A 26,474-nucleotide genomic window follows, 5' to 3' on the forward strand; every position below is an offset into this window, starting at 1 on the left:
GGGGCGGTTCTTTGCGCTTGTGGTCTGGGCTGTTTCGAGAAACGCACGTCCTGCGGCTCTGAGTCATTGAGGTGGGCAATGGGACAAGGCGTGTGGGTTAACTTCGACTGTCTTTTCGTGCTGCAGGAAACTTTTGAAGGAATCAGAAAGCTCATTTTTCCCTCATACCAAGTCGGTGGAAAGTACACCTGAGACGCCCCAATCCAAGGGCCCGCATATTGCATGGGATGAAGTCCGGGCGGCGGGGGGATGGGTTTCTCACCAGAGATTTCAACAAAGCACAGACTGTCAGAGGGCCTCAGACCCCCACCCTACCCTCTGCTCCCAGTTTTCTCCATTCCAGGGACTGAAAAGCTGACTTTGTTTCATTTCCTAGAGGTACCAGGATTCCAGACGCCACCCCCTCAGCCTCCAAGTCCTGAGGTTTAATTTGCCATTGATATCTCTGGAATGGTGAGAACTTTTTACAACATAAATTCCGTTTTCTATGAGTTTGTCACATTAAGAAAATGTGAAACACTCACCTGGCCCTGGTGTCTGCGCTTAATTGCATGTGGCTGAGTGAGTCCCTTTGCACGCAGAGTCTCAGTTTCCTCGTCTAAAATGTGGCCACTAAATGAAGTTTGAGGATGCTTTGCGATTGAACCAAAGAGCTAGGAGGTCACAGTCCAACTTTATGCCCATTTGGGTGCTGGGAAGTCATATTAAGCACCACCCTCCCAGCCCAAGAAATGTCGATGTTCTGTCGTGAGAGCACCCAATGGCGGATCTCGGGAAATAGAGTGCTGGGGACACGCTGGGAGTGGGGAGACCCCTGGGGAGGAACGTCCACGCGGAAGGCTGTCGGTGGTTTCATTGCCTTCCTCCTGGGGAGGAGGAGGGGAGAGGGCCAAAGCTCGGGGGCTGGTGACTCTAGCAGGTCCACTGAGTGCTAGGACTGTCGGTTCCGCGTGCCTGGACTGGACGAGTGACAATCCAGGAGCTCCCTCGTCTCTGCGGGCTCCGCGTGCTCTGCGGAAAAGGGACTAAACGAGTCAGGAAGAGCCAAATCCCAGCTGCGACCTTTAACCTACTTTCCTGGCTCAGTCCGCTGTCAGAGGAGGAGGGGCTGGAAAGGCTGCCAGGAAGGGAGAACGTTGCAGATGGAGACGTGCAGGCAGGCAGGCAGGCACTTTGAAATTAACTTTTCTACTCAGCCCAAAGGAATTTTTGGCTCTTCATTGTACTAGAGTTTCGTCTCCTTTTTTCGCTGGACTCAGTGGCTCTCCTCTTGCACTGTTATTTAGGAGAGGCTCCAGCTCTGAAATCACATTACCCGGTGTCCCCCACCCTTGCTAGTTAGAGGCCTTGGGCGAAACCTTTAACCTTTAGGTACTTTAGTTTCTTCAGTTGTTATATGGGATAATAACCGTCCTCACCTGGAAATTAAATGAATTAATCGACATAAAGCACTGAGAATGGTGCCTGGCACATAGAAAACATTGTGTATGTGTTAAAATTATCTGTATCCTCTACTGCAAAACTCCCAGTGAGGGACTTTGCTCACAGTAGACTATGTTCAGTGAGTGAAAACAGGAATTCCACAATAACCCTTTGGGCTCTACTTATTGGGAGCTCTAAAATTTTATTTTCACATAACTCAAAGGAAGAGATGGGCACCTCTCCAGCAATTCCCTACCCCATATTCACTGCCATGGTCTAAACATCACGCCAGATGGAAACAACCAGAGTTTGGATGAATATAGCCCAGTGCTTTCTCATCTATGAACTACAAATGCTACTGACCATCATCTCTGGGTAGGTACCTATATCAAGATTCTTGTCCTGTCTCCACCACCTTGGCCAAGTTAATTAATCCCTTTGAGCCTTAGTCTCCTAATCTGTAAAATGGGGGAAATAATATATAAAACAGAGTTGTTGTGAGGATTTGAAATAATGCATGTAAAGTATGTGTCACATAGTAGATGATTAATAAATATTAGCTCTTGCTTTACTAAAATGTATAAAGGCGGGTTCTTATCCTAAAATACGCTTGTCACCTGGTTGGGTAAACAAGACCTAAGAAAGATAACTAGCAACCCAAGTCATGGTAGGGTAGTGGTTAGAAATTAGTCAGACTTGAGTTTGAACCCTGCTCTGCAATTTGCTAAGTATTGTCCTTGGGCTCTTCTTGCCTCGGTTTCTTCATTTATAAAATGGGAGTAGTAATAGTTCTTACCTACTAAGATTGTTATGAAGATTAGCTTAAATAATGGATGTAAAGTACTTAGTGTAGATTAGGACAAGATAAGTGGTAGTTATTAATCTCATTAGCTTCTAAGGTGGACTGTTATAGATGTACTGCAGTGCTTGGGAGCCCAAAAATGGAGGAAGAGAGAGAACTGGCTGGTTGAGAAAAATGAAGTAAGAACATAGTTAGGGTGGCAGTGCTTTGCTTGGGGATCTGGAATTTTACTATTCCTCATGACTGAATGGAACAGTGGAAACAAAATAAACATTCTCCTAATAACAGACATGCTAAGCATTTTGCTAAATACAGCACATAAATTATTTAAGTTAATTTTCATAACAACCCTATGAGGTAGGTATTATTACCTCCTTTCTTTATGTGTTAACCATGCTTTTTCCACCAAAAGAAAAAGAGACTTCCCTCTAGCTAGTCTCTTATTCATCCTTCATATCTCAATTCAAACATGTTTCCTCTGGGAACACTTTGCTGACCCTCAGACCCTTGCTACAGGCTCAAGTATGAAATGATATACATTTCACTCACTGTTTGTTACCTTACTCTTAGTTGTGTTAATGTCTGCTACCCTTCAAGAACCTGAGTCACTGCAAGGAGTATCTGGTCTAATTTTGTTTTCATTCCATCCTAGCACCTAGCACCATGTTGGAGACTTTCAATAAATATTTGTTGATAAAAGGAATAAATGAACAAATGATTATCTTGCCCAGCATCTTCAGGGAGTCCCCACTGTTCCACCAAAGAAGGGTGGATAGAGCTCCAAGGCAAACCCGCTTCAGGGTCTACCTCCTCCTTGGAAACTGCTAACCAAGGAAAGCTCCATGTGAGGTGTATCCTTATCCCCAAGCCCCTCAAAAGAAGTGATTCAATAGTTGGCTAACACAGGAGTACATACTAAGAATACATTAGCTTCAGAAATTTGATCTTATGCTCCTGGGTCCATTTAAAGAACATGTGTCCACATTGCTGATGAGTATAAATTGGTACACTCTCTATGGAAATCAATTTCGCAATACCTACAAAAATAAAAGAATGCACATGCCCTTTAATCTAGAATTCCACTTCTAGGAATGATCATTACAGGCAACTCCTGCATGTGAAGAATAGAATATGAGGCAGCCATTGCAGAACTTTCTGTAATAACAAAAGATTGGGGGAAAAAAATAGAACAGCGAGCTTATCAGTAGGGGACTGGTTAAGTCTATGACCAGTAGCAGAATTGCATATTCATACAATGGGTTACCATGAAGCCAGCAAAAAAGAATAAGTAGTTTTGCACATATGAAAATGATTTCCACAAAATTCAATGGATAAAGCAAGTGTATATGCTACAGTTTGTGTTAAAACAAACTCACAAGGTAGGATGTACAAAATGAGATACCACCTCCTACCCACTAGGATGGCAGAAAATAAAATTACAAGTGTTGATGAGGATGTGGAGAAAATGGGACGCTTATACGTTGCTCTTGGGAATGTAACGTGGTGCAGCGGCTGCTGAAAACAATTTGACGGATCCTCAAAAAGTTAAACATAGAGTTACCGTATGAGCCATCAATTCCACTGCTAAGTATATACCCAAGAGAATTGAAGACATGGGTTTACACAAAAACCTGTACACAAGTGTCCATAGCAGCATTATTCATAATAGTTAAAAAATGGAAGTAACCCAAATGTACATCAACTGATGAATGGGTAAATAAAATGGGGTACAATGGAATATTACTTAGCCATAAAAAATGAAGTATTAATACATGCTACAATATGGAGGAACCTTGAAAATGTTATGCTACGTGAAGAAGTCAGACACAAAAGGGCACGTATTGCATGATTCCATATACAGGAAATGTCCAGAATAGGCAAGTCCATAGAAACAGAGAGTAGGTTAGTGGTTGCCAGGGACTGGAGGGAGAGGGGAATGGGGAGTGACAGCTTTTTGGGGATGATGAAAATGTTCTAAAATTAGACAGTGGTGATGGTTGCACAACTCTGTAAACCACTGAATTGCACACTTTAAAATGGTGAATTTTGGCATGTGAATTATATCTTATTCTTTAAAAAGAAGGACAAATTAAAGACATCTTCACAGACTCAGATACAGAGAACAAACTAGTGGTTACCAGTGGTGGGGGTGTGTGTGCAGTATAGGGGTGGGGGAGTGGGAGGTACAAACTGCTGGGTGTTAGACAGGCTCAAGGACGTATTGTACAGTACGGGGAATATAGTCAATATTTTGCAATAACTGTAAATGGAAAGTACCTTTTTTTTTAGCTTTTTATTTTATATTGGAGTATAGCCTATTAACAATGTTGTGATAGTTTCAGGTGCACAGGCAAAGGGACTCAGCCATACATATGCATGTATCTATTCTCAGAAAGTAACTTTTAAATTGTATAAAATTATTTAAAAAGATATCTTCAGGGCTTCCCTGGTGGCGCAGTGATTGAGAGTCCGCCTGTCGATGCAGGGGACGCGGGTTCCCGCCCCGGTCCGGGAAGATCCCACATGCCGCGGAGTGGCTGGGCCCGTGAGCCATGGCCGCTAAGCCTGCGCGTCCGGAGCCTGTGCTCCGCAACGGGAGAGGACACAACAGTGAGAGGCCCGCACCCCAAAAAAAAAAAAAAAAAGATATCTTCAGATGACAAACAAAAACAGAATTAACCATTATAGAGCCTTTAAATTTTTTTTATTTATTTATTTATTTTGGGCACGCCACACATCTTGTGGAATCTTAGTTCGTGCCTTCACAGGGAAACGCAGAGTCCTAACCACTGGACCACCAGGGAATTTGCTATAGACCCTTATTAGGGAAACTTTTGAAGCATGTATGTAAGAAGAAAACTGAACATTAGAAGGAAATAGATGCAAGAAAATGTGAGTAGTCATTTAGAAAACATATGAATAAATCTAAACAAATAATGACTATTTAAAACCTTTTTTTTTTTTTTTTTCGGTACGCGGGCCTCTCACTGTTGTGGTCTCTCCCGTTGCAGAGCACAGGCTCTGGACACACAGGCTCAGCGGCCATGGCTCACGGGCCTAGACGCTCCGCGGCTTGTGGGATCCTCCCAGACCGGGGCACGAACCCGCATCCCCTGCATCGGCAGGTGGACTCTCAACCACTGTGCCACCAGGGAAGCCCCCTAAAACCATTTTTAATGATAATGATTACTTTGGCAAAATAAAACCAGCAAGATGAACTAACAAAAAAAAATGGTAAAGGTTTAAGATAGAACTGGTGAGCAGAGAAAGTTGAGCATGTCTTCTGTAAGAGGAAGGTAGATACTGATTAATTTTAGACCTTTGAAGTCTGTATTAAAATGTTAAGCGTGGCTTTTCTTCAACCTTCCCTTCCTGAACAATTCAGTCTTCAAGCCATTGGGTAGAATAGAGCAGGTGTCTTGCAGTAAAGAGAAGGACCATGGCCCAGGGTGGAAAGTCTGTCTTATTTTCTGCTGTATACTCAGTGTCTAAAACATCATTTGATGTATATCTGTTGAATGCATGGACTCACTCTCTCCCTCCCTTCTGGACCCCGTCAAATGTCATTTCTCAGAGAGGGCTTCCTAATCACCCTACACAAAACAACACTCCTCACCCTCTCCATCTCCCTGACTCTGCTTCATTTATTCTTCATAGTACTCAACACCACCAAACCTATTTTATATTTCCTAGTTAATTGTCTATCTTCCCTCACTAGAAGGTAGCTCCTTGAGGACAAGGACTTGGACAATTTTGTCAGTTAATATATACCTAAACCCAGAGCAGTGTCTGGCCTATAGTAGGTGTTCAATAAATATTGAATGAATGAATGAATAATAATTTTTGTATATCAGATATTTGACATTTTAAAAAAAAGAACAGCTGCTCAATGATTGGTTCTATTTATTTGTATTTATTGTGCAACAACATTTTAACAATGATCATTTCTGGGTGATATGGTTATGGGCTTCTTTTTTTCCTCAAATTTTCTCCCATATGCAACTGTTATTTACACCATTAGAAGAAAAATTTTAACTTACTAACATTTTGTAAATTAATTGCTTATGCAACATTGTGACAATGACACATACGCAATGAGGGGAAAATAGCCGAGTGAGTTTGGATGGGGAAATCAGGGCAAGAGCCCTGGGAGCTGTGGGAAGTGGGAGGACATGGGAGGGCTATGGCAGTGCAGAGCACCAGAGCAGGGTGCCCATGGAGGGGAGAGCCAGCCCTAAAGCATGGGCAGAGGGCACCCGAGGCAAACAGTGGCTTCTTCACCCCTATCTAGGCCAGGGATCTCAATTCGGAGTCAGCTTCTGGCACTAAGTACCCACTGACCTGAGGCAAGTCACTTCACCAGGCCTCAGTTTCCTCTTCTGTGAAATGCAGGACTAAGGGAAATGAGCTATCTCTACGTCTTTCTGCCTCACAGGTTTGTGGTTCTAGAACCTGCACTCAGAGGCTGCAGCCTGGATAGTGTGTGTGTATGTGTGTGTGTTAGAGAGAGAGAGAGAGAGAGAGAGAGAGAGGGAGAGTCCTAAAGGCACAATAGACCTCTGTCCCCAATCTCCATTTGGGAAATGCTGGATGAACCATTCACAGTAGGAAAAATTGTATTTAAAACTACAGGGCTTCCCTGGTGGTGCAGTGGTTAAGAATCCACCTGTCAATGCAGGGGATGCGAGTTCAAGCCCTGGTCTGGGAAGATCCCACATGCCACGGAGCAACTAAGCCCAAGCGCACAACTACTGAGCCTGCACTCTGAAGCCCATGAGCCGCAACTACTGAGCCCATGAGCCACAACTACTGAAGCCCGCATGCCTAGAGCCCATGCTCCTCAACAAGAGAAGCCACCACAGTGAGAAGCCTGCGCACTACAACGAAGAGTAGCCCCCACTTGCCACAACTAGAGAAAGCCCGCGCACAGCAATGAAGACCCAATGCAGCCAAAAATAAATAATAAATAGAATTTATTAAATAAACAAATGAATAAAACTATAGGACTTCCCTGGTGGTGCAGTGGTTAAGAATCCGCCTGGCAATGCAGGGATGCTGGTTCAATCCCTGGTGTGGCAAGATCCCACATACCGCGGAGCAGCTAAGCCTGTGCGCCACAACTACTGAGCCCACGTGCCACAACTACTTAAGCCTGCGCACCTAGAGCCCATGCTTCGCAACAAGAGAAGCCACTGCAGTGAGAAGCCTGCACACTGCAAGGTAGAGTAGCCCCTGCTTGCCCCAACTAGAGAAAGCCTGCACAGAACAATGAAGACCCAACACTGCCCAAAAAATAAATAAATAAACAAACAAACAAGTAAAACTATATGGGCCATATAAGTTAACAGTGAAAAATTTATATATATTGAGAGACTGATAGGATATACTCTTAAATATTAACACTAACAGTATTTTTCACTAAGCAGGGCCTTGTATCCATTAGTCACAACAGGCACAGTGCCTGCGGCCTATAGACTTTACAACAACTCTCAAAAATATTTCAGACGTGAAAATTGGTTCAAGATGGTGGAGTAGAAGGACATGAGCTCACTCCCTCTTGTGAGAGCACCAGAATCACAACTAACTGCTGAACAATCATGGACAGGAAGACACTGGAACTCACCAAAAAAGATACCCCACATCCAAAGACAAAGGAGAAGCCACGATGAGACAGTAGGAGGGGTGCAATCACAATAAAATCAAATGCCATAACCACTGGATGGGTGACTCACAAACTGGAGAACACTTATACCACAAAAGTCCACCCACTGGAGTGAAGGTTCTGAGCCCCACATCAGGCTTCCCAACCTGGGGGTCCGGCAACGGGAGGAGGAATTCCCAGAGAATCAGACTTTGAAGGCTAGTGGGATTTGATTGCAAGATTTTGACAGGGCTAGGGGAAACAGAGACTCCATTCTTGGAGGGCACACACAAAGTGGTGTGTGCATCAGGACCCGGGGGAAGGAGCAGTGACCCCATTGGAGACTGAACCAGACCTACAAACTAGTGTTGGAGGGCCTCCTGCAGAGGCTGGGGGGTGGCTGTGGCTCACTGCAAGGACAAGGGGCAAGGACACTGGCAGCAGAACCTCACAGAAGTACTCCTTGGCGTGAGCCCTCCCGGAGTCTGCCATTAGCCCCACCAAAGAGTCTGTAGCCTCCAGTGTCAGATCGCCTCAAGCCAAACAACAAATAGGGAGGGAACTCAGCCCCACCCATCAGCAGACAAGCAGATTAAAGTTTTACTGAACTCTGCCCACCAGAGCAACACCCAGCTCTACCCACCACCAGTCCCTCCCTTCCTTGTGCAAGGAAGCTTGCACAAGCTCTTAGATAGCCTCATCTACCAGGGGGCAGACAGCAGAAGCAAGAAGAACTACAGTCCTGCAGCCTGTGGAACGAAAACCACCTTCACAGAAAGATAGACAAAATGAAAAGGCAGAGAACTATTTACCAGATGAAGGAACATGATAAAACCCCAGAAAAACAACTAAATGAAGTGGAGATAGGCAACCTTCCAGAAAAAGAATTCAGAATAATGATAGTGAAGATGATCCAGGACCTCAGAAAAAGAATGGAGGCAAAGATCGAGAAGATGCAAGAAATGTTTAAAAAAGAACTAGAAGAATTAAAGAACAAACAAACAGAGATGAACAATACAATAACTGAAATGAAAAATACACTAGAAAGAATCAACAGCAGAATAACTGAGGCAGAAGAATGGATAAGTGACCTGGAAGACAGAATGGTGGAATTCACTGCTGCGGAACAGAATAAAGAAAAAAGAATGAAAAGAAATGAAGACAGCCTAAGAGACTTCTGGGACAACACTAACGCAAAAACATTTGCATTATAGGGGTCCCAGAAGCAGAAGAGAGAGAAAGGACCTGAGAAAATATTTGAAGAGATTATAGTCGAAAACTTCCCTAACATGGGAAAGGAAATAGCCACTCAAGTCCAGGAAGCGCCGACAGTCCCAGGCAGGATAAAACCGAGGAGAAATATGCCGAGATACATAGTAATCAAGTTGACAAAAATTAAAGACAAAGAAAAATTATTAAAAGCAACAAGGGAAAAACGACAAATAACATACAAGGGAACTCCCATAAGCTTAACAGCTGATTTCTCAGCAGAAACTCTTCAAGCCAGAAGGGAGTGGCACGATATATTTAAGGTGATGAAAGGGAAGAACCTACAACCAAGATTACTCTACCTGGCAAGGGTCTCATTCAGATTTTTTTTTTTTTTTTTTTAGCGGTACGCAGGCCTCTCACTGTTGTGGCCTCTCCTGTTGCGGAGCACAGGCTCCAGATGTGCAGGCCCAGCGGCCATGGCTTACAGGCCCAGCTGCTCTGCAGCATGTGGGATCTTCCCGGACTGGGGCACGAACCCGTGTCCCCTGCATCGGCAGGCAGACTCTCAACCACTGCGCCACCAGGGAAGCCCCTCATTCAGATTTGATGGAGAAATCAAAAGCTTTACAGATAAGTGAAAGCTAAGAGAATTCAGCACCACCAAACCAGCTCTACAACAAATGCTAAAGGAACTTCTCTAAGTGGGAAACACAAGAGAAGAAAAGGACCTAAAAATACAAACCCAAAACAATTAAGAAAATGGTAATAGGAACATACGTATCAATAATTACCTTAAATGTGAATGGATTAAATGCTCCAACCAAAAGACACAGGCTTGCTGAATGAATACAAAAACAAGACCAATATATATGCTGTCTACAAGAGACCCACTTCATACCTAGGGACACATACAGACTGAAAGTGAGGGGATGGAAAAAGATATTCCATGCAAATGAAAATCAAAGGAAAGCTGGAGTAGCAATATTCATATCAGGTAAAATAGACTTTAGGGACTTCACTAGTGGCGCAGTGGTTAAGAATCCGCCTGCCGATGCAGGGGACATGGGTTCGATCCCTGGTCCAGGAAGATCCCACATGCCACAGAGCAGCTAAGCCTGTGCACCACAACTACTGAGCCTGTGCTCTAGAGCCCGTGAGCCACAACTACTGCAGCCTGTGTGCCTAGAGCCTGTGCTCCACAGTAAAGAGAAACCACCGTAATGAGAAGCCTGCACACCGCAACAAGGAGTAGCCCACGCTTGCCACAACTAGAGAAAGCCCGCACACAGCAACGAAGATCCAATGCAGCCAATAAATAAATAAATAAATAAATAAATAACTGAAAAGAGGGAGGGGGCTCAAATCAACAAAATTAGAAATGAAAACGGAGAAGGTACAATGGACACTGCAGAAATACAAAGCATCATAAGAGACTACTACAAGCAACTCTATGCCGATAAAATGGACAACTTGGAAGAAATGGACGAATTCTTAGAAAGGTATAACCTTCCAAGACTGAACCAGGAAGAAATAGAAAATATGAACAGACCAATCACAAGTAATGAAATTGAAACTGTGATTAAAAATCTTCCAACAAACAAAAGTCCAGGACCAGATGGCTTCACAGGTGAATTCTATCAAACATTTAGAGAAGAGCTAACACCCATCCTTCTTAAACTCTTCCAAAAAATTGCAGAGGAGAGAACACTCCCAAACTCATTCTACGAGGCCACCATCACCCTGATACCAAAACCAGACAAAGATACTACAAAAAAAGAAAATTACAGACCAATATCACTGATGAACATAGATGCAAAAATCCTCAACAAAATACTAGCAAACAGAATCCAACAGCACATTAAAAGGGTCATACACCACGATCAAGTGGGATTTATCCCAGGGATGCAAGGATTCTTCAATATACGCAAATCAATCAATGTGATACACCATATTAACAAAATGAAGAATAAAAACCATATGATCATCTCAATAGATGCAGAAAAAGCCTTTGACAAAATTCAACGCCCATTTATGATAAAAACTCTCCAGAGGGGCTTCCCTGGTGGCGCAGTGGTTGAGAGTCCGCCTGCCGATGCAGGGGACGCGGGTTCATGCCCCAGTCCGGGAAGATCCCACGTGCCGCGGAGCGGCTGGGCCCGTGAGCCATGGCCGCTGGGCCTACGCGTCCGGAGCCTGTGCCCCACAATGGGAGAGGCCACAGCGGTGAGAGGCCCACGTACCAAAAAACAAAAAAATTAAATTAAAAAAAGGCAAAATTAAAATGAAAAAACATTTAATCAAAAGTCTCCAAAATATGACATTATCTCAACTAGACAATTTCAACTCATCTCGATAACCATCAATGTGGGATGTGGGTGTATTTTAATGTGATGGGGGCATCATATGATAGGCATGTTGAGGGCCTGTGGAAGTTCTTAAAGTGGGTGGATGGTAGATTATGGATTCATTTCATAGTTTCCTATAGTTTCCAATTTTCTACTATAAGCATATATTGTATAATAATAAGAAAAAAATCAATGAATGTTTTGAAAAAATGTTAATGAAAAAGCTTAGGAAGGATTTGGGGTGAAGAAACCCTGTTTCCTCATCTCAGTAAAAGCTTGTGGACGGTCTAGTCTTCTCTTCTGTAGGTAGTAAGCATCAAAGGGGAAACTCACTCAAAACATGTATTTAAAAGTGTTTTCTCTTTCTGTGCTATCTACCAAATTATGTCCATCCAAGAGTTTGGGATAAATCTGTGTGTTGACACTCTGCTCTCTCCTTCCTTCATGGAATCATAAAATTATTAAGCGTTAAGACGAAGTCTTTCCCCCTCCTGTCCTCTTGTCTTGCGATCAAGGTGGGCTCTCTGAGAGCAGGGGAGCCCAGGCCAGCTGTGACCAAGCCAGGCATGGAGTGAGCTTCATGCCACCTGGCAAGTGGCAGCGGGAGCCACAGGGGGTGGCAGGTGTCCTGCCATCTTATCAGGGAGCTGGCCGTTGGGATAGAGAACTTGGGAGGCAATGGGGTTCTCCTGATTTCTGTGCTGTTTTCATTCATAGTTACAATAACACTTCCCCCTCTTCTGGGTGTGGCTACACACACATGCCCTGTATTGACATATATGTGCACACATGGGCGCATTCTTCCTCTTCCTGGCTGGCTGGCACCTTTCCCCCAGACACAGATGCCCAGCCATTTCTACTGCCAGCTGACTAACTCCTTGGCTCTGTTCCAAGTCGGCTAGTGAAGATGCAGGCTGCCCTGCTGCCTCTTATCCCAGCCAAGAAGGGCAGAAGCTGCCGTGGGGAAACACTGTCCAGCCAGAATCTGCCCCTGCATTCCCCTCAACCAGGATGGCCCGGTCCCTCCTGAGCCTGCCCCCACCAACCCACTGGCCTGACGGATCCGGAAAGGCAACTAAAACTACTCAGTATCTTAGGCTCCCAGCTCTCTTCTTTGGCCCTGGAAACCTCCCCAGACCACCACCAGTGGTTCTTTTGCATATTCAAGTATTGCTTCCTGATGTCATAGCATTCACTGTTTATGCCTCTCAATTGATAAGCATGTTCTGTCTAGAGAACCTCTTGTACTGTTCCTAAAAATTATCACAAACATTTTGCTTATTCACTTCTCTCCACTGTTAGATTGTAATCACTTTGAGAGGAAGAGTTATTTTAAGACTTAAAGATGTATTATCTCCTTAGTCTATGCCTTGTGCAAACCAGATGCTTAGTGGTTATCTGTTGATCAATCTCCTATCTTGTGCAAGCACTGAAGATCAGTAAGCCCCCTGAGCTCACCAAACCCTTTAGCTAGACTGAACCTGTACCCTCTCTGCCCGTCCCACGCACGCACGTCACCAAACTCAGGCTCAGCCCTTCCCAGCCCAGAGCAATGGGCCAGTCTCTTTCTCCTTTCAGCCTCAGGGTCCTCACCAGTAAAACAAATGGACCGAGCTCTGTAATGTTCCTTCCAGCTGATTAGATTCTATAACTCAGTGCTTTTATGAGGTCCTGGCAGCCTCCCATTCTCAGCCTTCTGGAATGAATTCATAGCTGTCCCCTGCCTCTTCTCTCTCTGCTAAACAGGGAGAAGTCAAGAAGAAAGAAGAGCAGAGGGTTGTGGAGAATCTCCTTTCACAGCAAAAGAACCAAGCAGCTTTGGCACTTCCTCAAAATGGGGGCTACCCAAAAGAATGAGCTTGGTGTGTAGGGGGATGTAGAGCTCAGGGGGCTCTGAGTGTGCACACCAAGATGGGTGTGTGTGCTTCAGGGCAAGCATGTGCACACTAGGAACCTTTGCACTGTCAGTGGCTCCAGGCCTGTGGATGTTCTCATTGTCAGTGTGACTCCTGATGCCCGGAGTGCCTGGGCATGTAGCTTTCACAGCCTCCTTGTGCAGGTCACTTAGTCAAGGGACATGTGACTATTGGTGATCTGTGTACCTGAAACTATGTGCTGGGCTCATCACTGCAGGAAGTTGAGGTTCTTTAGTTGGATTAGTGAATCACCTGGTAAATAGTGGACATGGGCTGCCTGAAGCTCCCTTACTTCTTCCAAGCCAGGAAAGGAGGGAAGTCCCCCAAGCTCCAGAGGCCAGCACACCTGAACAGCCCCTTTCCCACAAAGGGTGTGCACTGTGAAAGTCACCCTTATCTCCTGGGGATGAGTTCTCAGCTATGAGACCCCTAATGGGAAGGGCATGAAGTCAAAGTCATTCCAGGATCTGGGGACAAGACTAGGGCCTGGAAGCAAGCCCAGTAACCAGTCCTGCACTTGCTAAGCCCCTGAGTCACATCGCTTCACCTGGTTTCTCACAAGGAAAAGACATTTTCACATGCCAGACATGTTGCTACTATCATCAGAGCCCACGTTCCGACTCACCCTGCTCCCAAGGCTGGGCTCCTGTGACCTGTCAGGGCAGGACAGAGCTGGCCCTGCCCCTCCCCAAGCACTCTCCCAAAGACTGCTGTCCACCTGCTAGAGTTGAATTTCGTCCCCAGAGGGTGAGCTCACCCTCCAACCTCTTCCCAGTAAAGCCACATTCCTGCTTCCAAATATCTCTGATTTTTCTGGCTGCTTTCTCCAACTTGGGACATCTGATCACCCAGTCAGTCCCCAGAGCAACCCCTCTCCTGCTCTCTCTGGCTTGTCTGAAAGAGGTCTAACCCAGCTTCCCTGCTAAACTCCATGCATTTTCTGATTACTTCCCTCTTCTCACATTCCTGAAGTCCGCTTGTCGTCATATGGTCCCCAATGCTCTCTTGCAAAATTAAGGTGCTGACTTCCAGGAGAGGCATCTCTCCGGTAGCTCCAAGCCAACCATTCGTTCATTCTTCATTTATTTGGTGTTTTCATTTTTCTATTAAAGATTTCATATTTTTTGTATCAGTTTTCCAAGTTCTTGATATATTTGAGCCCTTCTTCATATATTGAGCCCTTTCTTATTGTATTTATGAAAATATTTCCCCATCTATTTGCTTTTAATTTTGTTTATGATTATTTCCTCCTTTTTACACACATTTATTCAACAACTATTTATTAAATGTCACTACGAATAAGCATTGGGTGAAGCATTTTGGAGACTAAACTACTTGCCTTTAGGACTCTACCTCCCTCCTACCCCAGTTATTCAACTTATAGATCTAGAAGTTTAATAGTATAGGCATACTTTTAGTTGATAAGGCTCTGATTTTCTTTAAGGTTTATCACTTAAATTTATATATAGCTCACTTATATCATTAATAAAATTTTGGAACATTAACTTAAAATATAAAGTTAGTTATTATAACTCAATATTAGTAAAACTCACATGAAATTGACATTAAAATACTTATTGACTTATTTCCATTTATTAAATCACAGTGAGGAGTGCTTTCTTTCCTCTGTACGGAAGTCCATTTGGGGATCCAAAACATGACAGATGGTAGCTCGGGGCAGTAGAATCAGAGCTGGGGGAGCTGGTGGGGCATCTCGGAGGTGAGTACCGCCAAGCTCCACCAGCCTGCTGTCCTCACTGTGCCTCCACGAAGAGATACAACAGGACTGGATTTCTCATGTGGGTGTTTCAGGGTTAAGAGCAGTGGCCTCCAGGAAAACTGGACGTGAGTTGAAACTCAGCTCCACTACTCAGTGACTAGGTGACATTGGACAAGCTCCTTAATCGTTCTGAGGCTCAGTTTTCTCTCAGTGGGATTAATGCTGCCTACTCCAATAAGACTGGGTTTTTTTTGTTTTTCTTTTTTTTTAGGCTGCACCATGTGGCATGTGGGAACTTAGTTCCCCACCCAGGGATTGAACCTGTGCCCCCTGTGTTGGGAGTACGGAGTCTTAAGCACTGGACCGCCAGGGAAGTCCCACGTTTTGAAGAATAAATGAAATTTATGCAGACAAAGCATTTGGTACAGTGTTTGGCACTGATGTGCTCAACTGATGTTAGTTATATTTTGTTATTATTATCCTTATGTTATGTGCCTGAGACTGTACTGGGTGCTGGGGACGCAGCAATGAACAAGACAGGGTGCCTGCCCCATTCTACCCCCAGGGATCTAATACCCTGATTCAACTCCCACTGCCACACTTGATCAAATGAGATTTGAGTTTTCCACACTAAACTCAGATAGCCTCAATTATACACCTGGCCTCGTATCCCTTCCTGCACTGCCTTGTTGAGAAAAGTAACTTTAAATCAAGTAAAAGCTTGAATTATAAGTTCTTTGAGGGCAGAAATTTAAATTACTTGTTCCACTGAAGAGCACAATACATGTTTGGAAAATTAATGAATTGTAATCATCCCTTACATATGCAGAGGACTGTTAGTTGTCAAAGCACTTTCTTTTCTCTTTTTTTTAAATTTAAAAAAAATTTTATTTATTTATTTATTTATTTTTGGCTGCTTTGGGTCTTTGTTGCTGCACGCGGGCTTTCTCTAGTTGTGACCAGCGGGGGCTACTTTTCGTTGCGGTGTGTGGGCTTCTCATTGTGGTGGCTTCTCTTGTTGCAGAGCACGGGCTCTAGGCGTGTGGGCTTCAGTAGTTGTGGCACACAGCCTCAGTAGTTGTGGCACGCAGGCTCAGTAGTTGTGGCTTGCAGGCTCTAGAGCGCAGGCTCAGTAGTTGTGGCACATAGGCTTAGTTGCTCCATGGCATGTGGGATCTTCCCGGACCAGGGATCAAACACGTGTCACCTGCATTGGCAGGCGGATTCTTAACCACTGTGCCACCAGGGAAGTCCTATATCAGGGTTTTTGAAATATTAAAAATAGCCCTGGGGAAATTTTTAGTGTGGATAAGGCTGATTTCCTAATTCTAAAGAGTGAACAGAGAGCAAATTTTTTTTCTAACCTTGTGACCCCTACACAAAGATCACAGACCCTATAATACAAATAAAATAAAAGCAAGATTTATGCCACTTCTCATAGACCTTCAGACCCAGAGGCAATAACAAAACAAAACAAAACAAAACAAAATAAAAAAGAGGATAGCAAGTGTTGACAAGGATTTGGAGAAATAGGAACCTTCATAAACTGCTGGTGGGAATGTAAGTGATGTTGCTTCTTTGGAAAAAAGTTTGCTAGTTCCTCAAGAAATTAAACACAGTTGCTGTACATCTGAAACTAAGACAACATTTTTAACTATACTCCAATACAAAATAAAAAATTTAAAAAAAGAGTTACTATATGACCCAGCAAATGTATACTTTAAAAGGGTGAATTTAATTGTATGTTGTTGTACCTCAATAATAAAAACAAGGTTTCCAACCCATCTCTATGCTCTATCCATGAATCTTCCATCTCCAAAGGCAACCACTTTCAACAGTCTCTTGTGCAACCTTCCCCCAAAACCTAGATATCTATGGATATATAGATATCTATAGATAAAGATGTATAGGTACATAGATTTGCAAAGGTGTAATTTAAAAATTCTATTCAAAGGAATATTATTCTGGATATTTCATATGAATGAATCCTGCAGTTGGTGATCTTTTGTGTCTGGCTTCTTTTATTTAGCATAATGTCTTCAAGGTTCATCCATGCTATAGCATGTATCAGAATTTCATATCATTTTTAACTGAAGTATAGTTGATGTACAATATTATATAAGTTACCGGTGTACAATATAGTGATTCACAATTTTTAAAAATTAGAATTTCATTTCTTTTAATGTCCAAATAATATTCCATTTTATGGATATACAACATTTTGCTCATTCATTCATCAGTTGATAGACATTTGGGTTATTTCCACTCTTTGGCTGTTATGAATGATGTTGATATGAATATTGTGTACAGGCTTTTATATGGACATACGTTTTCAATTCTCTTGAGTGTATAACTAGGAGTAGTAACTCTATATTTACTATTTCCTGGAACTGCCAAACTGTTTTCCAAAGTGGCTGCATCATTTTACAACCCCACTAGCAATGTATAAGGGTTTCTCCATATTCTTGTCAACAGTTTTTTTTTTTTTTTTTTTTTTTTGCTGTACACGGACCTCTCATTGTTGTGGCCTCTCCCGTTGCGGAGCACAGGCTCCGGACGCGCAGGCTCAGCGGCCATGGCTCACGGGCCCAGCCTCTCCGCGGCATGTGGGATCTTCCCGGACCGGGGCACGAACCCGTGTCCCCTGCATCGGCAGGCGGACTCTCAACCACTGCGCCACCAGGGAAGCCTTCTTGGTCTCTTTTTATTCCATTTTCTCCTTATAGAATGCCAATTCAATGAATATTAGTCCTACTCATTCTGATCATCATGTCCCTTAATTTTTCCTTATTTTCCATATTTCTGTCTCTCTCTACTACATTCTGTGTAATTTTTTAGTTTTTTTTTTTTTTAGTTCACCAATTTTGTCTTCCATTCTATCTAAATCTTCTGTTTAACTTGCCCATTTAGTTTTTAATTGTGACTATTATGGCTTTCATTTTTAGATGTTCCATTTGATTTGTTCTTCAAACCTTCATCTTTTTTTGGTAGCATATGGTCCTTTTCTCATGTTTTCAGTTTCTTCTTAGTTTTCTTAAACATTAAAAAAAAGTTTTGTTTTTTTTTTACTCTGTACCTAATAATTCTATTATCAGAGCTGGAAAGCCTCTTATGCAGCTATTTATTGGGTCTGCTGACATTTGTTCATAGAGATTTTTTCTATGTTTTTTTAGATTTTTTTTGTTTTTCTTTTGGCTGCGCCTTGCAGCTTGTGCGGGATCTTAGTTCCCCAACCAGGGATTGAACCCTGAGCTCGTAGTCCTAACCACTGGACCTCCAGGGAATTCCCTAGCTTTTTTTTTTTTTTTTTTTTTTTTTAATTTGAGCTCTACTTGTCCAAACTTTTTGTGTGGGAATCCTATGTAGCCTGGGGTGAGGGGGAACTCCTCCAGAGAAGCTTTATACAAAGCTCCTTCAAAGAACCACCAATCCATTTCCAATTTTTGTTAACGTTCCCTCTTGTGTCTTCCCAGACCACGTGTAGTATACATTTTACTCTCAAATTCACCGGAAGCGCAAAGTCTCACTGGAAACTGTTTATTCAAGTCAAGAATGCAGGTAGAGACAAACACCTATCACTGACCCCTCCCTTTGCTGGTGGCCAGATTTCTCCTGGCCCACCCTTCCTGGAAAGCATAGCCTTGAGGGCCCTGCTGTACTCCAGGTTTCGGTTATCAGGATTGGTCAGCACGCTCAGGACAGCCACAGCTTCACTGACAACACCTACAACAGCACATGTTTTGTTCTTTGCTTTGTATGTTTGTTTGTCTTTTGCCCCTATAGATTCCCCCCCCCACTTTTTTTTTTCTTCAAGCTCTGCTATGCATGTAAAAGAATCTTTGCTATGTTTTAGGTGTTTTGTATTGGGAAGATTGTCCTATTATCTAATTCTTATATTTTCTGACATAGAACTCCTAGGGAAAAATGCACAAATTGACAAACACGTGATTTCCAGTGTTCACAGCCCCACCAAAGCCCTTTATGGATCCATTTGCTCCAGAAAATGAGTTATTCAGATAGTGGTCTTCTCACTGCTATTAAATATCTAATGTATGACCTCTCTAGGTAGCCTAGAACTTTGACCCACCAGAATGCATCACCTTAAGAAGGGTTTGAAGAAGTGAAATCAGTCTAAATCTTTCAAGCAGTTAGGAGGAGAAAGATTGGAGACAAAGGTTGATCTTTCTGAGACTCTTAAATCAATCACCCTCCACCTAATTCTCCTGTGTGGGGCTCTAGGGGAAGGCATGTGAAACATGATGCCTGGCACATAATAAGTGCTCAATAAATACTTGCTGTCAGAATGTTGAATGTATAACTGAGTCATTGTGTCACAAGACAGCTCCTTGATTTCCTGTAGTAAACTTCCTTCTCTATTGATGTGACCAAGTCCCCAGGATAGTGTTAGAGAATGAGTTTGTTAAAATGTTGATATCCAGAAATGAAGTGCATTTGGGTAGTATGCAACAGATAGGCATTTCAGATTAATCAAAGAGTTTCTTGTATAGGGTGTACTTGGGTTGAATGGTGAAAGAAAAAGATGGGCTGCTCCAAAGCTTACATATGAATTGGGAATAGTAACATCTAACATTTATGAAACACCTACTATGCACCATCACTGTTCTAAGTTCTCTCCATGTATCAACTTATTTAATCATCCCAACAACAACAGGAGCTGGGTATTATTACTATGATTCTATTTTATAGATGAGGCACAAAGAACTTAAGTAACTTGCTAATAAGTAATAGAGCTGGAATTCAAACCCAGGCAGTATAGCCCATGAGTTCATGTGCTACGCTCTTATGCCATAGTGCCTCAGCCGGGACCTAGATTCCTTTACACAGAGCCACATATTATTCCACAGAACATGTCCTGGGAAGCCTCTGAGCCTTGCCTGTGCTCGTCTCAATACTTGAAATGACCTATTCTTCCTTTATCTGATGAACCCTTATTTATCTTTTCAGACTCAGCTGAGATTTTTCGTGCCTCCAGAAAGCAACTCTAGATTAGACAATGGTAAGTTACAAGGACAAATGGGAGGGGAAGAATCTATACTCTATGATTAAAAAACCAAATATCAAGTTCTCTGTTGGCCTACTGGTTAGGATTCCAGGCTTTCACTGCCATGGCCCGGCTTCAGTCCCTGGTTGGGGAACTCAGATCCCGCAAGCGGCGTGGCAACATAAAACAAATAACAGACTGATTGTAGGAAGCCAACATGGAGACATCTACGTTGCCTCTTGGCTTGTGGCTCTGGGGGACTGGGCTGAGACCTTGTGTGGGGCGGAGGACGGGGGGGGGGGGGGGGGTAGGGGTGGGGAGTGGCAGATGGGAGGATTGGTCGTTTTAGGAGTTTTAGGAAGCACTCTAGCTTCCTAGTTCCTAGATGCCTTTAATTAGGACTGTTTTTGTAACCGAACCATACTTAGGTTCGCTTGCCCACGTGCAGTAAAGCCAATCTACTGACCCTGGTTGGTGGTGTAGGAAAGTGCAGCGTTTATTGCAGGGCACCAAGCAAGGAATCCAGGGCCGCTCGCTAGTGCTTAAAAGACCTGAAGTCCCCGAAGGTTTTCAGGGAAAGGTTTTTAAAGACAGTGTGAGGGAGGAGGATTGTGGTGTGTGTGATCAGCTCATGGACAGTCCTCTGATGGGTTGGTGGGAGTGGATATCTTCAACCTTCTGGTTCCAGCCGGTCTGGGGTCTGTGTTCTTGTGGGTGGCATACAGTTAACTTCTTCCACAAAGAAGTTTCAGTATCTGCAAAACAGCTCAAAGGACCTGGCTCAGAATATTACCTATTGCCCTTGAGCAGGAACTAAAGGTCCTTGTCTTTCTTTGTCTTGGTTGACAGTTTTTCTTTCTTTCTGCATTTTCTCACCTCTCTGATTAAATTTATTCTTTGACTAGTTTTTCTACAGACGAAAGGCAGGCAGAGGACGTGGGGGGAAAGAGGGGGAGTCCTGTTCTGGGAAGGCCCTATAGGGTCCTGCTCACTTACATTTTATCCAGGAGGGAAACTGAAGTGGCTGGTGGGAAACATGCTGTCGTCTACTCTGTGATTTGGGCGGCCATACAAAACCCGCCTGCTCAAATATATTTTCCTTTTGTGTGAAATCCCCACTCTTTGGGATGAAGTGCTGTCCAATAAAAGGCACATTTTACAACCACGTACTGAGTTGGTACTATGTGCCAGGCACCGTGTTAAGCATGTTCCACGTTTGTCTCCTTTAATCCTCACAGCAATCCTAGAGGAACAGGTGCAATAAGAATTATTATACATTTTGCGGGTGAAAAAACTGGCCTCTGAGAAACAACAGAAACTCACCTTGGGTGACACGGCTCAAAAAATGGCAAAGCCAGGACTCAAACCCAGGTCAGGATGCTAGAAGCCATACTCTTAACTGTCCCTTACGCTCCCTTTCATACTTAAGCCTCAGGTGTCTAGATATCTTTTCCTCGTGCTTCTTGAGAGTGGAAGGGGCCATCAGCGGCAACAACTTCTTCCTTTTAGCAACAATAGTTACTTTACTAGGAGAGTCCTGATCGGGGAAATATCACTCGTTAACGCAAGCGCCTGGAGGATACTAAGTTTGTCCCAGGTGGGAAGGGAAATCTAAGCAGGGCCCTGACTTGCTGGCGTCAAGGAGTCCCTTCTCTGGCTGGACAGCGCTGGCTTCCGGCAATCCGAGGGGCCCAGGACCCCGCACTCGCCCACCTGCTCCCGGCTCCCCTCTAGCAGGCTGGTGCTCGGGGCTCCCCCGCGGCCGTCTGTCCATCCGCCCATCCACCGGCCAGGGGCCCAGGGGCAAGCCAGGGGCCGCCCAGAGCCGGAAGAGGGGAGTGGGCAAATTCCTGCTGGCGAGCCGAGCCCTGAGCTCGCCTGAGCCGCTCTCCCCGCGAAACTGACTCAGCCGGAAACTGCTCTGGGCTGCCCTAAGGGGAAGGAGCCTGTCCTCACCTTTATCCTGAACAGAGACGTCGAGGCGGGGAGAGTCCCGCCCTCACCGACCTACCGCAGGAACCAGTATTCCTGCTTGCTGGGCGGGGCAGGGTAGGAGGGCTCGGAGGTGGCTTGGGGGCACCAGGTCTGCCCTCTTCTGGGGCTTAGCAGAGGGGTCTGTCTGTGAGACCCCTCTGGGTCCAGACTGTCCTTCTCGTGGAGGGGCCTCCAGCAGGCAATGGTCCTAGAGCCCAGTGAGGCAGCTGCTCCACCTTCCTGAAGATGGCCACACAGCTACCCGTGCCCTAGGGAGCCCCCCAAACCTGGGTGGGCCAGAATCATAAATCCCTGTAGGGTGGCAGAGTCCTGTCAAACTCCTGTCCCCTGTCCAGCACACCATCCTCCCCTCCCCCTCTCCAACACACATCAGAGGAGTCAGGCTGTGTGTGACAGGTGTCTGCCTGCACTCTGTAGGGACCTGGCTGCAGCAGGGAAATGAGTGGGCAGGAAGGAGGTGAAAGGTCCTCCTAAGCCTCCACCTGCACCCATGAGGTCAGCAAAGCTGGGCTAGGCAGGCAAGGCCAGAGTGACTCTTTCCAAAAGCTGGGAAGGGCATAGGTCTTTCCTGGCTACAAGTAGGTCAAGGACTGAGCAGCCAGGCCTGAAGCCTTCAGTGGCTTCTCAGAAGCACTGTCTCCTTGGGGACCATTTCTATCCTGACTGATTTTGCTTATAATTTTTTTTTTTAAAGATGGTGAGTTTGGTGTTTTACAAAAGTGGTGAGGTGTGTGTTTTAGGTGCTTGGAGTCAAGGATGGGGTGGACATCCGGACTGGCCCAGGACATCATGCCAGGAGCTTCCACGTGGACATGAGTTAGCAAGCATGTTGAGATTGGCTGTTCTGACAACACCCAACCTTCTGCCTTGCACAACCTGGGAACGTCAAAGGTTTAAATAGAATAAGCCACGTCCTTTCCTCAGCTGTGGTCAGAATGCTGGCATCCAACCCTCTGCTACTTTTGTAAATATCACCTTTGCCACCTTTCCCTGTGTTTAAGTTTCTGATAGGAGCAATGAGATGTCTCCAGGCCTCTCAAGCTCAGAATGGGTGCAGTGCCACCTTGCTTTGTCCCCTCACTTCTTCTTCTTTTTTTTTTTTTTTTGCGGTACGTGACGCGCAGGCTCAGCGGCCATGGCTCACGGGCCCAGCCGCTCTGCGGCATGTGGGATCTTCCCGGACTGGGGCACGAACCCATGTCCCCTGCATCGGCAGGTGGACTCTCAACCACTGCGCCACCAGGGAAGCCTTGTCCCCTCACTTCTGACCCACTGCCTCTGGAAGCTGAGGGGTGAATAAAACAAGCCCGGCCTGAGGCTGGAACTCTCTCATCAGGGCTGCCAGAATGCAAAGCATGTCCATAGGACACATAAGAACCAAGACTCAAACCAGGCCTGCCATCAACGTAGGATGCCAGCCTGGGATCATGAGAGTCTTAAGGAGGTGGTGTCCAGACGTGGCAAGATAGGGAAGGTTAATGTGGGGCTCCTGCTGTCGTGGTGTGTAGGTTTCCTCACATACACACACCCTCCCCACATCAGCGAAGACTCTTTGCACGTGGTGGGAGTTCAGTAAATAGTTGTTACATGAAAATTTTTCCTGGGTTTGGACTTGAAAAGACTCAAAAGCAGGTCATAACCATGTCCCAACCCTTTGCACAATTGTAGGCACCTAATTCCCATTATGCTTTTCTATCCCTGGACCTTATCCTGTGTACTCCTGCTTTCTATACCTGGAATGCTTCCCGCCTTTTTCACTTGGCTAACTCCTTTTCATCCTTTAAGTTTCAATCTAGATCTCACTTCTTCCAGGAAGTCTTTGCTGATTCTCTAAGTCTGGATTCTGTCCCTCTTATGTGCCCCCATATGCCTATACTTCCTTCCTGTATTAACGTATATCACATGGGATTTGTAATTACCTGTTTCCTAGTTTGTGTCCTTTAGACCATAAGCCTTGAGGGCAGTGACTGCACTTTGTTCATGCCCATGCCCCTGTGCCTACCACATAGTAGATGCTCACTAGATGTGTATGAGATGAATGTGTTTGGGACACTGATTCTTCTTTCACTTCCTCCCCAGAAGCTGACCTGAAGTTTAACCACCTGCCAGGTAAGACGTAAGATTTACAGAGAGAGTTCTATTTTATAAAAAGCCTTCAAGCCCAAAGAAATAATATCTGAAGGTGAAAGCTCAGGTACCTCGGCTGGTTGTAGGGTTTTCCTCCTGTGAGTAACATGTTGGGAAGGTGGTCATCTGTTCGGGGGCTGACGCTGCTAAGAACCAATGGCGGGCGAGTGTGTGTGTTGAGATGAAATGGAAGATGTTTTTAGGTCCTGAGCAGCCCTTTGGTCCAGCGTCATGTACAGTGATATACTGGGCAACTGGTGAGGCAGAGTGGCATGGATCTGACTGAGTCTGCATGATACCGTGGGGCTGGCAGAGGATCTCTCCATAGCAGTAGCTATTCATGGAGGCCATGTGGAGAAAGGGGAGTGAGTTCAAGAACTTTATTTGCTTCATTGTTCTGTCAGTTTATTTTGTGCTGATTTAATCGCCAAGGTGCTGTGATTATAGGTATATATGTGTGTATATACAATGTACTTGAGGTTGACGATTGGGCACAGGCAGATGGTTAGATTACATGTGTGTGTTTCACACCTCTGTGGACACTGGTGTGTCCCTCTGCCTCCAGGTCTGTCATGGAAGTGAGGAGGGAAGAAAGGGAAAGAACATTTATTGAGTACCAGTTCTATACCAGATGCTTTATGATTTTTATCTTGTTTAATCCTCACAACAACTGTAGTGTAGATGTTGCTATCCCCATTTTACAGATGAGGAAACTGAGGCTCAGGACATTCTGTAACTTGCCAAAGGACATGGTCATAATTTGTGGTCCTGATAGTAATGTTCAATTTATGTCTGTTCTACCATTTCCAGGCTGACTCCTAACTCAGTGTTTAAGGTTTGGCATCTAGGACAGGACACAGAAGTAAAGCACTGACTGAGCCCAGTTAAGAGGAGAGGTTATGGACTTCCCTGGTGGCGCAGTGGTTAAGGCTCCACGCTCCCAATGCAGGGGGCCTGGGTTCAATCCCTGGTCAAAGGAACTAGATCCCACATGCATGCCGCAACTAAGAGTTAGCATGCAACAACTAAGGAGCCCACATGCCACAACTAAGACTCGGAGAAACCAAATAAATAAATAAGTAAATATTTTTTTAAAAAAGAGGAGAGGTTAAGTGTTCAGGCTCTGGATCAGTTCAGACTGACCAAATTCAAATCCTCCCTCTGCGTCTTCACTGTGTGACTTTGACATTAGAGTGGATGCCCTTGGTGTGTCAGTGCCTTTTTTCCCAAATGCCACAAATTTCCCTTTATTAAGTAGTCAGGTCCGAACAACTTAATAAATATTTTTGTCCTAACAGCATAGCCATTTGAAAAAAATGACACAAAAGTTGAAAGAGAAAATATTTTAATTCATTCTTAAATTACCACAGTTACTAATGGGATATCTATGACTCTTGGGCATTGCCTTGCTTCTCTAACTTTGGAATCAGAGTGAACACCACCAGACTCATTTCCTGTTTCACACTGATTTCATGTTGAAAAATCCAGTTTTGCAAAAAAAGTGACGTCATTGGAAGGCATGTAGCGCCATCTACTGTAGAAGCGGTGAGTTGCCTTCAGCTAAGTAGTGCACATGATGCCTGACAGATGACGAGTAATTTATCCCTGAAAATTTTCAAATAACTTGTGGAACCTCACTGTGACAACTTGGAGCACCGTGACACACAGTTTGGGAATTGTGGTAATAGGGAATATCCAAGGTGAGTTGGGCAATGGACTTATCCTTTCTGTGCCTTGGTTTCCTCACCTGTAACGTGGGTAACAATACCTAGCTGATGGGATTGTAATGAGGTTTAACTGAGGTGTTTATAAAGTACCTACACAATGGCGCCTGACACTCTACATTGGAGTCACCTGGGAGAGTTAATGAAACTCATGGATGCCTGGAACCCTACCCACAGAGTCTGATTGATGTATTTGGTTGGGGTGGTGCCCAGGCATGGGAATTACTTTTTAAAGTAGCCCAGGGGATTTTAATGTTCAGCCGAAGCTGAGAATCACTGAACTGTCACATCGTAAATAGGCTATTTAAAAAATAAAAGTCATATTTTTATTATGGTTAGGCAGAAAGAACACAAGCCTAGGTAACCAAAGTCCTGGATTCTAGAACTTTTTCCCATTTAGGGGTAGTGTGGTCTTAGGCAAATCACTTGCTGTCTCTTAACCTCTGTTCTTCTATGTAAAATGACAAAAACTTTTGTCCAGTCTTAATTCACAGGGTTATGACGTGTGAAGTAAAGTGCGTGAAACTGCTCTTTAAACTGTACAGCACTACACCAGTGTATCGTGGGG

General features: G+C 44.5%; 1 long non-coding RNA gene across 1 annotated transcript; it reads left to right on the forward strand.

The window, feature by feature from the left end:
- The first annotated feature begins 6 nt into the window (after positions 1–6).
- On the forward strand, positions 7–20,075 carry LOC309827641. Its single transcript, XR_014297231.1, has 3 exons — positions 7–71; positions 377–453; positions 20,024–20,075. It is a non-coding gene; the product is annotated as an uncharacterized lncRNA (long non-coding RNA).
- The last annotated feature ends 6,399 nt before the right edge of the window (positions 20,076–26,474 follow it).

The sequence above is a fragment of the Grampus griseus genome (assembly GCF_964374135.1).
Source record: "Grampus griseus genome assembly, chromosome: 9".
Classification (NCBI taxonomy): Eukaryota; Metazoa; Chordata; class Mammalia; order Artiodactyla; family Delphinidae; genus Grampus; species Grampus griseus.